This window comes from Rattus norvegicus, chromosome 18 (assembly GCF_036323735.1).
Source record: "Rattus norvegicus strain BN/NHsdMcwi chromosome 18, GRCr8, whole genome shotgun sequence".
Taxonomy (NCBI): Eukaryota; Metazoa; Chordata; class Mammalia; order Rodentia; family Muridae; genus Rattus; species Rattus norvegicus.
The window spans coordinates 20,468,503-20,486,006 of NC_086036.1; the positions used below are offsets into that span (position 1 = coordinate 20,468,503).

General features: G+C 38.1%; 1 long non-coding RNA gene across 1 annotated transcript; it reads left to right on the forward strand.

The window, feature by feature from the left end:
• The first annotated feature begins 324 nt into the window (after positions 1 to 324).
• LOC134483002 (uncharacterized) lies at positions 325 to 12,625 on the forward strand. Its single transcript, XR_010059789.1, has 2 exons — positions 325 to 1,115; positions 1,633 to 12,625. It is a non-coding gene; the product is annotated as an uncharacterized LOC134483002 (long non-coding RNA).
• Positions 12,626 to 17,504: the final 4,879 nt, after the last annotated feature.

A 17,504-nucleotide genomic window follows, 5' to 3' on the forward strand; every position in this document is an offset into this window, starting at 1 on the left:
CCTGTCTCTTCACCAAGTTTTAATTACATTGTGGTAAATATTATGTGGCAGAAAATGGCTTACAGATTCAGGCCTAGAGGCACTCAAACCTTTCACTTGTTCCCATTAAAAATATCAACATGATAATATCATTGCCACTGTCTGACTTTTAAACATAAACATTTTACATTATAATTAATTATAAATTATGAAAATATGTTTATTCATTTATGTTTTAATTTTTCAAATATATATATATATATATATATATATATATATATATATATATGAACTCAAGTAGACCTTAGTCACAAATTTTCAAGGAATTTTGGTTGTATACATGGCTGCTCTCGGCTAAGTCTGATCCTTAATATAAACACACTGTAAAATTTGATGTGCAGACAACTAAAGCAGCAAACCCTTAGTTGATTGTGGAAAACATCTGCTGAGTTGGTTTTAACCCTTTCAGTGTGGTGAAGCTGAGTCACATGAAACCATTGGTCTGATTTTTGCTGTTGGGTATGTTTCTCAGAACCCTCATTATTATATTTGCCTTTAAGATAAGCATTTTATTTTACTAAATTTTACTTTTAAAATACAGATGTTCCTGAGATAGGTGGAGAAATAATCTATAACCTTTTCTTTTTAATATGTTATCTCCGAAGTCAGCTAAATTTAAAAAAAAAATCTTTCATTAATCACTAGGATACAAGGACCATCGAATTCATCTTTGTATTCACAGCACACAGAAAAGTGAGCACAAGACCCTTCATCCTTCCTTAAATAGCTTAGTGTGTGTGTGTGTTTGTGTGTGTGTTACACAAACAAATAGTTAACAATTGTTCTAGCATCATATCGGTGTGATTATAAGATCAGATTCATGTTGTGGTGGGTGATCTTTTGGTCTTTACCAGGTCAGAGTTCAAATGAATAGTGAAATCCTTGATCGTTTGACTTTCAGGGTCATTTACTCAGCCATTCCTGAAGGATATTTCATTCTACAGGAAGAAAACTGAGTTCATTTGTTGAAAGGCCAACTGCAAGAGTTCCTTTTAGGAGCCACAGAAGTTCTTTTCCACACTGCACCCTGCAGGACCTGCCAAGAGGATCCACCACCATGGTGGGGCAACAATTAAGTGAGATCTCTTACTGTAGAGAGTTTCTGATATTAAGCATAGAGGCGCAAAGAATACTTGATGTGGTGTTTTTTTTTTTGAAAGATGAAGGGGAAAATGTCAAAAAATAAAACATTGTGATTATAATCAAATTATTTACCCTTTTAGTATTGTTGTGTGTCTGCTTGAAGTTGTGGTGGAGTCTTGGCCAGGTGTCATTTAAATTGTCCCTAATCTCCTACAGTCTTGTCCTTTATCTTAGACCTTAATTTTTTTGAAGAAGGAAAAGCTTTAAGCTTTATTTTCTGTACATGGTCAGAGACAGTTGAGAAGTAACATAAAATGTTCTTGCCATTGATGGAGTAGAAAAGCATGGTTAAAACTAGAAAGAACATCAGAGTGAACTTACAGCTGCTAAGAACTTACATGTTTTCTTAGTTTCATCTATGATGGAATTTGCATGGCAGAAGTCATCACTGACTTTTCAATACATCGATTCGAGAAAAGCTGATCTAATTATAATATTTTCTTCTACAAGGCAGTACTATCGAGTTGATTAAAACGAGCCCAGAAACAGAGAAAAGTAACACCACAGTTGGCAAGTGACAGCTAAATAAATCTACCAGGACAGAAACTCTGGAATGAATGGAAGGAATGTAAATAATTCAGTTTTAATTTCAGAAGTTTCAAAACAGGTAATGGCAAGCTTACCCATCACTTTCATGGAGAAGATAATATGAATACTCATAGACGTGAATAGATGCATGGTTAACATTAGATTTTCCATGGTTGGGAAGTGAAGACGGAAACCCAGACATGTGACCAGCAGGGCAATATTGGTAGAAAGTTATCAGTGCCCCCTTGAACTTGAACTTGAAAGTGTGTTCACACCTAGAGTACTATTAAAAGAGAAATCAATTTAAATTAACACACTAATTTGTTATGCTGCTATAGAAGTTGTTATGAGGCATGTCAGAGGTGCAGTATAAAACTTAACAGTGAACTTTAGACAGTGGGTTCACGCTGTGTCAGAGGTCATGTGTTGTTGGACTGGACAACTTTACCCTTTGCAATGGCTTTAGCCAGCGGCTCAAAGTTTAAACCATAGTGTTTACTGTTTATAGTCCAGTCAGATAGTATGACACAGTAACCTTCTAGGAAACAGCTATTGGCAACTGTTCTATCCTATATTTATGTTCATAAAGCAACCCCTCCCTTTAACTTTCTGATAATGAGATTTTAATACACACACACACACACACACACACTCACACACAGATATGTCTGTTGTGGTGTCTGAGACCTTTTATATAACATACAATAACTGGTTTGAACGTTCAAGGCACAGAGACCTTTGTAAAATGTGTGAAGGAGAAAAGATCCCAATTTTAAATGCCAGTTTGGTCCCGGCTGTTTCTCCACACATGCGTGGATACCATCTCACAGGGGAAACTTGCGAGATGCACTGGAATTTGATCCTCAGTCAGTGCACAGCCCCTGAATAAGATATTGGTTCTGGGTCTGTACAGCCGTTTGTTTTATTTATGCTGATGATACTTCAAAAACCTGGTGTGTGTTCATTTGTAAATAAGCAATAATTCAAAACCAGCCCACTAACTAAATAGTTAATGCTTATCAATATTTATTCTCTCACATTTTTTGATATTATATGTTCATCTTTAAAAACAAGTATATGAAGCAAGGCATTATTTCTCTCCAAAGATGTGAGCACTAACAGAAACAGACAAAAGTTATATTTTTCAATAGTTATACAACTGGTGATGACATGTAAGTATTTAAGCCATATCGGAATCCAAAGTTCATGGTCCTAATAACTGAGGTAAGTGCTTAACTATGGTAAGTGCTTCCACATTCATTATTTTATTTGAGCCTATAAAACTTTACGAGTGGGGTAGAGCAAGCATCCGCTCACTTTACAGGCAATGAAATGGAGGGTTAGACATGCATAGGGCCAGTAAGCAGCAGGGCAATGTCTTAAGTCTGGACCTTCTGGCTTCAGTGCACAAACCCGATGTTATGAGCTCCCGGAAGTCATGAGATACAAGGTACTAGACACAACCTGTCTGTGACTCGCTATGAAGGACAGCATAAAGTCCCATTAATTTCCAAACATAAAGCCTGCAAGGACTCTTTTAAAGACTAGAAAGATTGAAAGGATTTCTTTCATTTCCTGGGATGGGCATCCTCAGCCCAAATGCATGTGATTTGGCCGCCACCTTGCAAATCTGCCATTAACGGCAAAGAAAAACAATGAGTATAAGCGCTTGCTTCCTTCTGGCTTCGACTTGGAAATTTTCTCAACTCTATTTTAGACTGGATGGGATCTATGTTCTGGCATCAGCAAGCGGCAGTAAGTTAGTGGGATATATTAATCACTCATAAAATGACAACGCACAGCAGCAGCATGTGTCCAGTGCTGCAGTGCATAACAAGCACGGAGGAGAAATAGGTCTCAAAAGCCAGCTTAAAACAAGGGAGAGCTACATACTCAAGCATTAGATCCCCATGACAGGCAGAGGCCTATAGGTGAAGAGACTGTGATTTTGGTAATATCTGCAGCTTTCATTCCTGAATCTCTTAGAAAATATTTCCAAACTGCATTCTTCTATGGTTTCTCAGGTGCTTTATATTAAACGCAATTGCACACCCCCCTCCATTTAGTGATTAAAATCTACCATTTGAGATAAAATATGGGTCTGTATGGTGGACCTCTTAACATAGACTCCTTTTGAGTGTCCATGACTCACCTGGGCTGGTCTTAGAAGAGCTGCCTATAGATCAGAAAGTAAGAATTCATATAGAAGTAGCTGGCATAATCAAGAGAGGGCTCACTTCCCGGCTGGAAGTTGTGTTACTCTTTCTGTACCCCCTCCTTCAATCAACTCTCCTAGTGATGTGCAGAATTCACTTGGATACCACATAGCACCAAGGAGAGACCAGGCTGACAGGTATCTGCCTTAGTACATAGTTCACGGAGCGGTGCATGGGACTGCAGGACCTTGTTCCCACTTCGGCAAGAACAGAAAACAGTTTCTCTCATGTTCTCTGCCCCAACCAATATCATGAGCATAGTGGTTCTGAGGTACAGAGAAACCCATGCTTCCTGTTAGGGACTCTTCTCTAAACACTGGAGACAGCAAGGAGGATTCTCCTTAAGGAAGTAAGTGCTTACTGAGTGAGCATAAGAAACTGATTTCAGATTCTTAGCACCTATGTAAAAAATATAGTTGAGTCTATGCAGGAGCATGTGTGTGTGTGTGTGTGTGTGTATCAATCCTACACTACACCTCTAATACACATGTACAAAGCCTGCATATATCATATCCCAACACAGACACAAAGACATATACAACATATTCAAGAACAGCTTTGTAAAATAATCTGTTTAGGTGGATAGGATCCCTCTTGAGCATCTGACTGTAATGTCATTGGTTCAAAACCTGCCTGGCTCATAGAACATTCCAGAGGGATTAAAATGAATATTCTTCTGTCCAGAAAGCTTAACACCTATGTCCTAGCCTCTTCGCTTTTCTGCATTTTGTATTCTCTTCCTGTGATTCTTGCTTCTAAGCATCAAGTAACCTGTATTCATGGTAGAGCATCATACGATGTAAGGAAAGGCACATTGCAAACTACTTTACAACACTTGCCATTCTCAGCGTGAACTGGAAAGTACATCATAGCATCTACATATGCATAAAAAATTAAAAATTAAAGACGCTTCAAATAACATCTCCATTTCTAACCAAAGACGTCATGTAGGAAGCCCATTAATAGTAAGGTTTTGCTCTTGTGCATAATTTTGCACTTCTAAAACACTTCCCCCTATTTAATCGTATTTGATCCTCATGACAACCGTGCTCAAAATGTAGGGCAAATGTTAGCTTGAGGGACAATGTGGAGGGGTAGAGAGTGCTCTGAACCAGAGTCTGGAGACCGGATTATGTCAGTAATTAGCAGAGCTAGCACAGGCAAGACCTTAACCCTCTCTGGACTGTTTTTTCCTCATCCTAGCACCAGAGTTTAGCCTGTAGAATTTCAAAGTTTTTGTCAAGTAGGAAAATCCAGTCACATGTGAAACAGAGAGATATGAGGAGATTAGGTAGGTGATAACATCAGTAGATGATAACACTGTGATCAGGAGCATAACCCAAACTGTGACCAACAGCCAGGAAATTAAGAGAAGCATGAGTTGAAATGATACAACATTGGCTTTGTGGTTTGCACACTAGCCACAGTGGACCTACTATACTATGGACTAACAGATCTTTTTAAAAAATATATCTATTTACTCTCTTTACATCCCAATATCAGCTGTCCCTTTCCTCACAGAACCCCATCACTCAGATCTTCCCTCTATTCCTCTCTTCCCTTTTCCTTTGAGAATGGGAGCCTCACCTCTCCCCAAAACACACACATCAAGTCACTGCATAACTCACTGCGTCCTCTCCCAGTTAGGCCAGACAAGGTGGCCCAGTTAGGGGAACAGGATTCACAGGAAGGCAGGTATCAGATTGAGGGACAACCCCTGCTCCACGTGTTGGGAGACCTGCATAGAGACCAAGCAGCACATTGGCTACATATGTGTAGGGGGTCTAGGCTTAGCCCATGCTGGCTCTTCAGTTGGTGGTTCAGTCAGGCCAACAGTTCTTAAGTAACCATACTGATGTAATTTCCTCTCAGGTTGCAGATACAGAAGCAGAGATTTCATGCTTTAGAGTTTAGGAAATCTAGCTTGAGTCACCAGATACTAATGGACATCCTGACATTTAAATGTCATAGGTTATTTCATAACTATCCACAAGTAGATTCTTGGCCATTTCTCGAGAGTGTTATTAATGTTATGGCATACTAAACATTTAATAAGTTTTGGTTGAATCTTTGACTCTCTCTTGAGTCACATTCATCATTTATAAAATTGGTATTTTCACTTAAATTTGTTGCAAAGACCAAAGGTAATGACGAATTTAATTTCTGAAACTCAGCATTTGCCAAGTATATTAGTTTTCTACCATTCTTCCTTCAAGGGGTCATTTCCAGATGAATAAAACTTGCTTCACAGTTACAGTTTCTTCTGGCCAAAATATGCTGTCTTGCACATACAGCTAGTTAAACTTGCAAAATGCATTGGTTCAATAGAAATCTTAGAATGTATGATGAACTTACTATTTATATGTTTTAATCATACTAAAAAGTTCATTTCTGATAATAGAAAAATAAATACTTGAAAGTTCACTGAATCACTATTCAATTTTTTTTTATTTTCTGTATAAAACAATTACAAAGCAATGATGAAAGCAATTAAGGACTGTATGGACAAAGGGATATGTCCTTGTTCATGGCTTGGTGGAAATTAACAGTGTGAATATTGGTGCAATGTGGAAAGTGTTGGGGTAGTAAGTTCAAGATGCTTTGCATATATTCTAGAGTCCGCAGATATTCAAATCCCTGTTGCAGAGTGGCGAATTGTTTGAATGTGATCTAAGAGCATCTTGACATTTCAATTGGCCTCCAGGTTGCTCCAGGTTACAGTATAAGTGTAATATACATGTAATCTGATGATAAGAACAAAATACATACGTCTTCAGTACAAACACAATGTTTGGCTGAATATTTTGATCTTTCTTTCTATTAATCTGTGGATATGAAAGTGAAGATAAAATGGAGAATAGGCTGTGTTTGCCTTAATAAAAAAAATCCTGAAATTGTAGGATTTTCTCACACCAGGAAGCCAGGAACTGGGTGTGTATATTCAGCAGTCTGGGTGACTGAGTTCACAGCAAGTGGCATTTGTATAGCAATAATTTTCACTTCATTTTTATTGGCGATGCCTTGATCAGGCTGAATACATGGCTTGATTTTGTTGTTGTTGTTGTTGAGTGGTTTTTTATTGTTGTTTGTTTGGTTGGCTTTGTTTCTTTGTTTGTTTTTTGTTTTGTATTGTTTTGTTTTGAAGAGGCAGAGCGTCTCTGCAAAATGGCCTTGTTTGTTCAATAGCTTTCAGTATTTTGAGGTCCCTTCTTGTGTGCTTCATAATTCCTAAGGTTTTGGTTAGGGTTTTAAAAATATAGACTTCTGTTTCTCTTTTTGTTTCTGATTTTTCTCCTCTTTTCTTCCTTCCTTTCTTTCCTTTCTTCCTTTCTTCTTTTTTCTCTCCCTATCCTCCCTTTATCCCTCGCTTTCCTCTTCCTTCCTTCCTTCCTCCCTTCCTTCTAGTCTCATTCTTCCCTAAGTTGAATAAAGTATATTTAAAGAATATTGTTATATGATGTCTTATGTTAATTTTTCTTGCAGAAACATACCTTTAGCTTTAGAAAACAACTGAGTTTGTGAAACGCAGTCACGTAGGCTTCAGGGTGGTAATCCAAAACCTTCAATCCCCTCCTATCGTAATTCACCTTTGCTGAAAACAGCTCCTGGTACGAACTGGATTTTAGTAATGTTGTACAAAAAAATGGTGAGTAGTTTCTTGAAACTGGAAGTTCACTGCATAGATTATTTTGCAGTTTCCCCTTGTGAATAGGTCCCACTGTAGGTTTCATTCCATGAAAGTTGACACAGCCTCTGGTGTGAGGATGGAGATTATTGAAATGGAACACTCTTGTAACCTGTATAATATGGACAATTTCCAGCCTATGAAATGGTGGAACTTCTAGTTGTCAGCTTGACTCTATCTGGAATGAACTACAAGCCAGATATGGAAAGTAGAACTTCAATCCAGATCTTGAAGCTGGACGACATAGACTTCTGACCAGGATCATGAAATGGAGATCTTCAGCCATAGTGGCCTCAGGAAAATCGTAGGCCCAGGCAAAGTACTATGTATCTTTAATCCCAAGAGACTGAGGAAAGCAGATTTCTTAGTTCAATGCCAGCTGGGGACAAAGGAAGATCTAAATCCAGGTGTGACAGTACATAACTTAGACTACATCTTCTGCTGGAGACCTACATAAGGACATTGGAAAAGGAATCCTCACGGTTCCTTGCCTGCTTCTTCTATTTGCCAGCACATCTATTGGAACCTACTTCTTTACAACTCCATCTTCTACAGAAGACCAGCTGAAACAATTAGACTTGTGGGACTGAACAGCTACTAGATTCTTGGATAACCCATTCAGAGCTGCCCAGTGTTGTGTTAATTGAACTACAGATTGTAAATCATTACAATGAATTTCTTTAGTATACAGAGACATTCCATAAGTTCTGTGTCCCTAAAGAATCCTGTCTACTGCAACAATGATACCTTCATAAGCAGATCTTTCTCAGATTGAGGACAAAGATCACTGGGATAACACGGCTTAGCTTCATACAGGCCCTGGGATCGATCTCAGCACACCAAGATACTTCAACCTAAGAGATCTCAAATGATCAGAACTCTGATAATCAATATTCTTTTTCCATCAGTCTCACCCTAAATCTGCCTAATCATTTATTTATAAAGAGGGAATGCGATTCTTGTCAGTATCTCCCCACTACTGGGATCTACAGGCTTATACATTTGATTGTTTTCTTGTTCAGACTAAGTATTGGTGTGTGAGTGCTGCGGGAAACTCATCCTCTAATTAAATCGCATATTCTGTAATGCCTTTTCAATTCTTTTTTTTTTTGAACAATGAGCCTATGTGTTTCCATACACATAACTCTTTAGTGAGTGTTTACAGAGACTTTACTGCAATTGTTTTCGGTGTGCTCACATGTGAGTCCTCACTATTGAAATGTGACTGTACCGAGAGACAAACAGTGTATGTTACATGTGATAGGGAACTCACATAGTAATTATATTTTATCTTAAATAAGACCAGAAGAAAGTTTAATTACGACTTTTAATTAATACTGGAAAGATTAATCAATCAATAATTACAGCAATGATGATGGGATATAACTGTGCTTAATTAGAGGGGGCTGATTAATGATCAGAATAAACTTTTCAGCTTTCGTGTCTTGAAAAAAATCATAAATGATGAATTTTGTTCCTACCACTAAAATGAAAGGCCAGAATTGAACATGCATGTCCTTGGCATCTAGGACATGAAAGAAAAACACTTGGTTGAAATTAAGGAATTTATTCTTTTGCTCAGTTTGTTTTCTATTGTGTTACTAATTTCTACAAGTGAGAGATTAATGGAAGAAAATGTGGATCTCAGGCAGTCTATGGGAAAAGCAAGAAAAAAGAAATTTCTTGAGACAGTTTTCTTTGGAAGATTATTTCTCAGGGGTGATCTTTCCATCTCCAAGGTCAAGACCAGTCTGTGAATTCAGATGACATTCTTATCAGTTCATCATAGGAATAGATGAGATGCAGAATCTGATACCTTAAGGACAACGGTTCTTGTTTACAGGCTGATGACCCCTCTGACTTCTACCTGATCTGTTCTAATCAAATCCAAGTGGCTGCTGGGACCAATGCCAATTCTGTCTCAGTGTGATGCAGTTTTCTTTGGAGACCTGGTAGGAGTTCTCATTTCAGTGCCATATAACTAATAAGGATGAATCCCAGAATGCACTTGACAGATGAAGATACATGATATAGCGTGGTGGCATTTCAAAGAAAGCAGCATCTCAAGAAAGAGGCCAAACACAGTCTAGTGCACCAATGAACACATTAGCATAAGAAGCTGTACAGAAAGGCAAAGTATTTTTAAAAACCACAAGAAAATCTGTTTGTCTAAATTGGGAAATAGCTCATACTAAAATTAGCAAGGGACTACACCCATTTTATATTTTCTTCCCTGTAATTCATATGTACTTTTTTCCCCTAAAAGAAATCTCCCCTGCAATGGGAATTTTACATGCAAAAGGGCTGAACTAAGCAATTTGTAGACTCCATTCATATTTATATTACCCACTACATTTTCCCAAATACATATAATTTTCTGGAGTAACTACAAATAAAGAAAGGACTGCAAAGCCTCACTGTGGGCTTCTGTTAAGTTTTGGCATGAAGGTGTTAAAAAGGAGATGAAATCATAGCATATTTTTGGACCATCTATTATTGATACATATTCACAACATTTTATCTGCATCTGAAAAAAAATCTTATCTTTCCATAGAGTATCCCCTCTAATACATGTGCACACTGAATGTGTGTTAGCTTTCCAGGAATATCACAGATTTAACAAGAACACATCCTGTTTCAGTTTGCTTCCCAGAAAGTGATCATTCATTTAATTATTCTCAAATGACTAATACATTTAACCAATTTGTGACAAATTTGCAACTTTTACTGTCACCTCAGATAGGATGGTTCAATAGGATGATTATCAGGAACAAGGAAAATGATAGATATATGACTGATATATTGCCAGCCTTCAGTGTCCTGTTTTCTGAAAACTGAGTAGTTGAGCTTCAAACATTAACTCTCTAATACCACAAATACCTAGTCCTTTTGACATAACCCATGCCATCTTGAAACTATCTAGAGATCACAGTGAATAACTCCATTAATGAAAACTCAGATGTAGCCAAAAGCAGTACAGTCAATAAAAAGGGCACCAGTTTAGGAGAGATTTCCCAAAGAATTGCTTCTAAAGAAATTGAGAAAAAAAATAAAATTCTTTGTAATTCCACACTTAAAGATTATGAGTAAAAGGCTAATATGTACCTTTGTGTTTTGTTATGTCAAATTTTAAGCAAAAGTAAATGCATTATAATTTTGTGTCCAAGAACCACACACAAATTCAGTCTTCTGACCACAGTGTACCCCTGCCAATGTATTCAGGAGCAAGGACTGTCAGTGTTGGCTCTGTGGTCAGAATTTTCATAACTGAGAGAACTTATGCATGTCTCTATGGGATGGTTATACATTATTAGAAAGTAATTTTACCTTATGTAACATACAGCCTGTCATAGTAATTCAACATAAATTCTGTCCATACTTAATGTAGGTTTGTACCTTACCATTGTCCTTTTGTGTACATTGTGTTGGTACTTCATAAACATATACCTCTTAAGATCCAAGTGCTTTTTCCTATTCCGATGGGGATCAAAGCACAAGGAGAGAAGGCAGTACTCTGTTCTGCTGAGTTGCAGATGATTTGCTGTGTATATTATATGTAGGAAATGCTAGTTACGCTAGTGTCTGGACCAAGAGGCAAGAAACTCATTTCATTCTATTATCTATTAGTTTCCAGCTGGAGCATTTACTACTCTTGAGAAAAAGAATACAGGTAGTCTAATTTACTTTTCCACACGTAAACGAGGATGATCCTTACAGAAAAACAACTTAACAAAGTATTTTGTCTACAAGAACTCTCAGAAAATTAGGTACTGTATGAGGTGAATACAAATAACACCGCCATGTTTCTCGCAAGGTTATTTTGATGTAGGAAAATGCTTTGTAAATTTAACCATTATCTTACTATACAATTAAACTCAAAGCAAACTGTTTGTATGGTCTTCAGATGTAATACTGACCCTTTGGGGTACAACTATTGCCTTCTAGAAAACACTATGCCTATGCATTCCTTCATAAGTACAGATGTACTATTCCCATTAAATTGAGAATGGAGTTTCAAAAAGTATGTTGTGAGTGGTTGGGGATTTAGCTCAGTGGTAGAGCACTTGCCTAGCAAGCGCAAGGCCCTGGGTTTGGTCCCCAGCTCCGAAGAAAAGAAAAAAGAAAAAAAAAGTATGTCGTGATGTGCAACCTATCAGACTTAGATTCGAGTTTCAAGTTAAGATGTCACTAAACTGCTCCCCTGCCACCACATTTTTTGACATTAGACTCAGAGGAAGTGAAAATACATACAATGCCATGACTGAGAAATAAAGTATCTTTTGCCATGACATTGAGAATAAAGAAGCCTTTGTGGACAGGGTAGCATCTTTGTAATTTGGTTGGGGGAGCTATTGTATAGACTTGAGGCATGTATGTCTGATTACTGAGCAATTCTTGCCAGAAGGAGTTTTGCCCTGTTAAATATTCGAACATGGTTTTTGACCAAGGGCAAGCCTAGAGCTTTCTTTAGAAAGTGTGTTTGCCTTGTCTTGAAAGGCAAAGCAAGGGTTATGTAAGCATTTTACACATAAGCCCCAATGTGTGAATAAATATCAAGGCTGAAACAGCAAGGTATTGAGTGACAGAACCATGTGGGCCCAGCACAGACACAACTAAATATCTTACAGCAGGCAAGAATGTGGTATCAGGGGAGCAGTTTAGTGACATGTTAGTCTGAAGCTCCTATTTGAGTCTGATAGATTGTACATCTTATATGGGAGATAAAGAGTTAGTATTTGTGACAGGAGCCAGAATACATGAGTTTTACTCTTTCCAAAATATATTCCACACTACTCACAAGCATGATAAATGTGCTAATTTAAATCTAGCAATAATTCCAAAGGTAACATTTTTTATAATCTTCAGTTTATTTAAAAAGAACTGGGAACTCAGAGGCCCAGTTGAACCTTTCCAAGTAGGCTTGGCCCATAGGATTCCAGAATATTGTTCAGTTTTTTCTTCCTCTCTCTCTCTCTCTCTCTCTCTCTCTCTCTCTCTCTCTCTCTCTCTCTCATCACTACAGTTTCCCTGTGTCCAAATAAAAAGGCAAGAAAGGAGAGCCATCTGCTTTATTGGCAGTAATTAGTAATTTCAGAAATAAAATCCTCTGGTATCACCCACAGACACTAGAACGTTACCTAAATCGCAGCTCTTAACGACATGGTGGCCAGCCTCTGGTTCTGTAGGCAGGTGGTGGAACTTTTTAGGACAAAACCTAGGGAAATGAAGTTGGATCATCATCAGCTTGATTTTTAAGGACAGAGTGGGACTCTGATCTCTTCTATCTTGTTTTTCAGAGTTCATTAAGTGAGCAGTTTCTTGGTTTGGACTTCCTGCCATGATGTTCTGCTTTTATACAAGAGAGTCGAGTGAGCATGTTTGGTGACTTTGGACACTGAGAAACAGAATACATATTTCATTTTATTCAGAATATTAGAATTTCTAGTATTCTGTAACAGTGAAAATAACACATCAGGCTTTGTGATCAAGGAAAGTTCTAAAGAAGCCATAGACAAAGGGACAAGATGGAGTATGTCTCCTGTCTGGGGATTCTGGGGCCCCTGAAGTACATTTACAGAGATGTAAGTCATGAACTTGTTATTGTGATTTGTGCTGTGGAAAATCGTGAACTTTTCAAGGAAGATGAAAGACATTGTTTTCACGGGTCCATTTTGCTTACTGAAGAACACTGTGCCCACTCGCAGGGATGGATTGGTATCCTTTATCGGTGTCATAGAGTTCGGCCATGGGCTTGCCTTCCAGACCACAGCTGTCAGGGAGCTTCTCACAAAGTTGACTTTTACAGTAAAAGTAAAAACAATCACAGGCAGCTGGGGGCTGTGGAAAACAACACTGTCAAGTCTCCACAGCTTGAGAGACATGATCGTAAAGTAGGTGAAGGGATTCAAACTGTGGAATTGAAAACATCAATGTTTTCAGTGGAGCACAGTGTCATTCACCAAAGACCATAAAAATACAAGGGTGTAAATTTTGAAAATGTTTTCAAAATTCTTAAACCAATACCTAATAAAATATACTCAGGTATAGTAAAGTAGATATTTATAGGAGAAGCTGAATAAGCTGATTATCATACAGAATAATAGAATAATAGGCAGTGTTTTAATCATAAGCCCTGGTGAAGACAATTCTAAATTTGCAAAGCTGAGAGCTGCATTCTTTTTTTTTTATTATTTTATTTTCAGAGCTGGGGACCGAACCCAGGGCCTTGCGTTTGCTAGGCAAGCGCTCTACCACTGAGCTAAATCCCCAACCCCGAGAGCTGCATTCTTTATTTTTAAGTTGGACACCTACTTAGGCTCCATCACCCTGGAAAGTATTAATTAGGCTACAGAGTTCATTTCAGAGCCTCCAGGATGAACCTGTTTGGGAAGCACATGAATGTATTTCCTGTAAAAAGATATGGAAAGATAAATATTTATACAATGAGTGAATACTGATGGACCAGGAGTAAGGCTTTTGAAATAGTGCGACATGGAGAGTGTGTTTCCTAGCTAAGAGTTCTTGCTTCATAGTTCCTGGCATTTCTATATCTGTTAGTGTTGCGTTGTTCTAGGTAAAACATCATCAATGATTGCAGAACTTTGGGAAGTGTCATATGGGCCATGATTTCTGGTGTACTTTGCTGTGAGTTCTGAGGAAACTATACTGAGGCCTCACATGGCTGACCACTGGGCCTGAGCCTTGTGCAACATTGAGTAAGAAGTTTAAGATCATATCAACTCCTTTTTGACAAATAAGATAAACGTGAGACATGCCTTATCTTGTCTCTTATATCTGTAAAGAGTCTTCTACATGAATAATAAAAATGTCAAGAATTTGGAATGTTTATACATTCCTCAGTGATCCTAGAAGGTCCATGTTTGATAGAGTGTTTATGTAACAAGTAACTACAAACCTTGTACTGAGTTTTAAAAAGCAGAAAACAGAACACTTAGTTGTACCAAATGTGGAATACAGGGTAATGTGAGTTGGCTTTGTGAGAAGTGAGGAAGTGGGTGTTGAGATAGCCAAAGAGAAACTTATTATGTGGAAAGTTTAGTTAGGCATTCTGGACAGACAGGGCCTCCTAGGTAGTGAAAGGTTACTATATGGAGCCTGGTTAAAATTCCCTGAGTATACCATTGAGAAAGATAGCTTTAGACACATGGGATAGATGGGATCAAGATGGTTAGTTATAAAGATAACAACATATTCTTGATGAGTAAGAAAAGTCTTTGGATGCAAGCAATTTCTCCATGCTTTTAAATGCCAAGTACCTTATGTTATTAACAACTCTATTGGAAGGCAATTTTGCTGCTCAAGTTGAATTCATTAAGTGCAAGCACATGTTCTTCCAGTTAGCCCAGAATTTAGCATAGGACCAGAGCTCAAGGAAGATCAATAAATGTACTTGGATCCAAGCTTTTGAGCTCCCTCTAGCACTGGAGAGGTCAAAGTGTGCAAGAAGGAAAATTTCATCTTAACATTATAAAAATAATTACTACATAAGTCCATAAAATTTAGGGAATCTCAATTTATTCAGTTCTTAGATAAAATATAAGAATTGTACTGAGTAAAGTGTTGATCTCTTCTGGCCTTAAAGGCCTTTTATTTCTGTTCTTCTTACTGCCTGCAAACTACAGCTTAAACATACCACATTGCTTCACTGCCTGATTAGAATCAAGTGTGTGGCTGTGTCTTTGCCAATGTTTTTAATTCTGATAAAAGATACGGGTAATAGTCACAAGCTTTAAGGTTCAACATGAGTCAAATTTTCTTGATGTAGGGAATTCCAAACAGCTTCTTTATATTACAAAATAATCCATTGGCAGGGAGCTCACACTCATGGCCACTGAATTGTAAGTACTTTGACAAGAAAAGTGTGCAATTATCGTTTAATTCTTGCAGCCTTGAACTTTCGTTTAATGTATTTTGAATCCATCAGAACATTTGCAGTGTGAGAAGAGTGACATCAACAAAGCATCTCTTTTCACATGCGACTTTCTGATTCTGTAATTACTGTCACTTGTCAGAGGCAAGACACATCATGTTGAAACCTAAAATCAAAAGAAAACAAATAAAAAGTAGGGTGTCTTGAGAAAAGGAAGACACATCCCCCTGTTTTATCAGAAGGCAAGCTTAGAATGCATTATACACACCTGGAATTCATAATCCTTTTTTTATTGTGTGCAAATAGAAAAATAATATATAAACCTTGGGATTCTTCTGTCGCTCTGCCTATTTAACTTTTAAGAACAATCTATTCCAGCTGGGAACCAATAGGACAAGGATGCATGAGTGGATGGAAAAATTACCCATTACTGTGGAGAAAATATAAATGAACAATCACATCCAAAATTTAGGTTGCTACAAAAACAGCCTACAGAATACTCCAGATTTTATTTTATTTTTTCTACCACGACCGTACTATTTTATATATTATCAGTAGAACAGACCTGTGCAGACTCCAGGAGACCAAACTGCAGCATGAAGAGAGGCGTTCGGCACACCATCCCACCCTAGCCATTGAACCATTGGTATTCAGTTACTGGGAGAAAAAAGGGTGATTTTGTTTCAGAATGTAGCCCATGATGTGCCAACAATGCACCAGTATGAGGCCACACATCCAATGATATTTTGGCAGCACAGATTGGTCTTGGTGGTGGTAAAAGACCCAAAGTTGGACGAGTGAATGAAAGAAAATGGATTTGGAAAGATCCGTGGAGGGATTATTAATGGAAATTATTAGCATGAATGTTTATCATGTTTATCAGTTTTCAAGCACACAAACCAAAACAAAAGGGAAAATATGTCCTGCTGTAGGAAAGATGAGTTTCTGTGGAGGATAAGCAGGCTGAAACTGACATATGCTCTGTGCTTTCTAGGGAGTAGAAACATTAGGAGTATAAGAAACATCAAAGAAGAACAACTGAGTAAGTTACTTATTTTTTTTAATCTAATCTTTCTTCTCAAGCAAAAAAAATGGAATTTGAGTAAGATTCTGTCTAGGCCTTATATGTAAAGCTACATCTTATATTGCCAGAAATGTCTGTCTTCATCCTAGAAGCCTGGATTCTATTTCAACTTGTAGATGATACTCATAGCCCATGAGACAGTCTTGAGATGTGAGATCATTCGAGATGACCAGAAAGTGAGCAAACTCATTTCCAAAGATCTCCTTGCTGAAAAAGGCAGACAGGAGAGGGAAGATGAGGGAATGGGGTTTGAAAACTACCTGACTTGACATCTCAAGCAGGAAAATGGTTAAGAACTTCACAAGATAAAGATTGTCAGAAGCTTTCTTTTTTAATTTTTATTTATTAAATAATCCATTCATTTACATCTCAAATAATATCCCACTTCCAGGTTACCCCTCCACAACTCCCCCCTATCCCACATCTGCCCTCTCCCCCCTCCCCTTTGCCTCTCTGAGGGTACTGCCCCACCCAACTACCCTTTCCCACCTCACCACTCCAACATCCACTTACGCTGGGGTATCAGCTGGGGTATCAAACTTCCACAGGACCAAGAGCCTCCCCTCCCCTTGCTGTCAGGTAAGGCCATCCTCTGCTACATATGTATCTGGAGCCAGGAATCCCTCCCTGTACACTCCTTGGTTGGTAGACAAGTCTCTAGGAGCACTGGATGATCTGGTCAGACAACGTTCTTAATATGGGGTTGAAATACTCCTCTGCTCTTTCAGTCCTTCTCTCAGCTCCTTCACATGGGTATCTTCGTTACGTCTAATGATTAGCTCCAAGTATCCACATCTGCATTAGTCACTTGATGGCTACACCTCCCAAGGAACAGTCAAACTAGGTTCCTGTTAAAAAGGGCCTCTTGACAAAGGCAACAGTGTCTGGTTTGATTCTGCAGACAGGATGGATAACTAT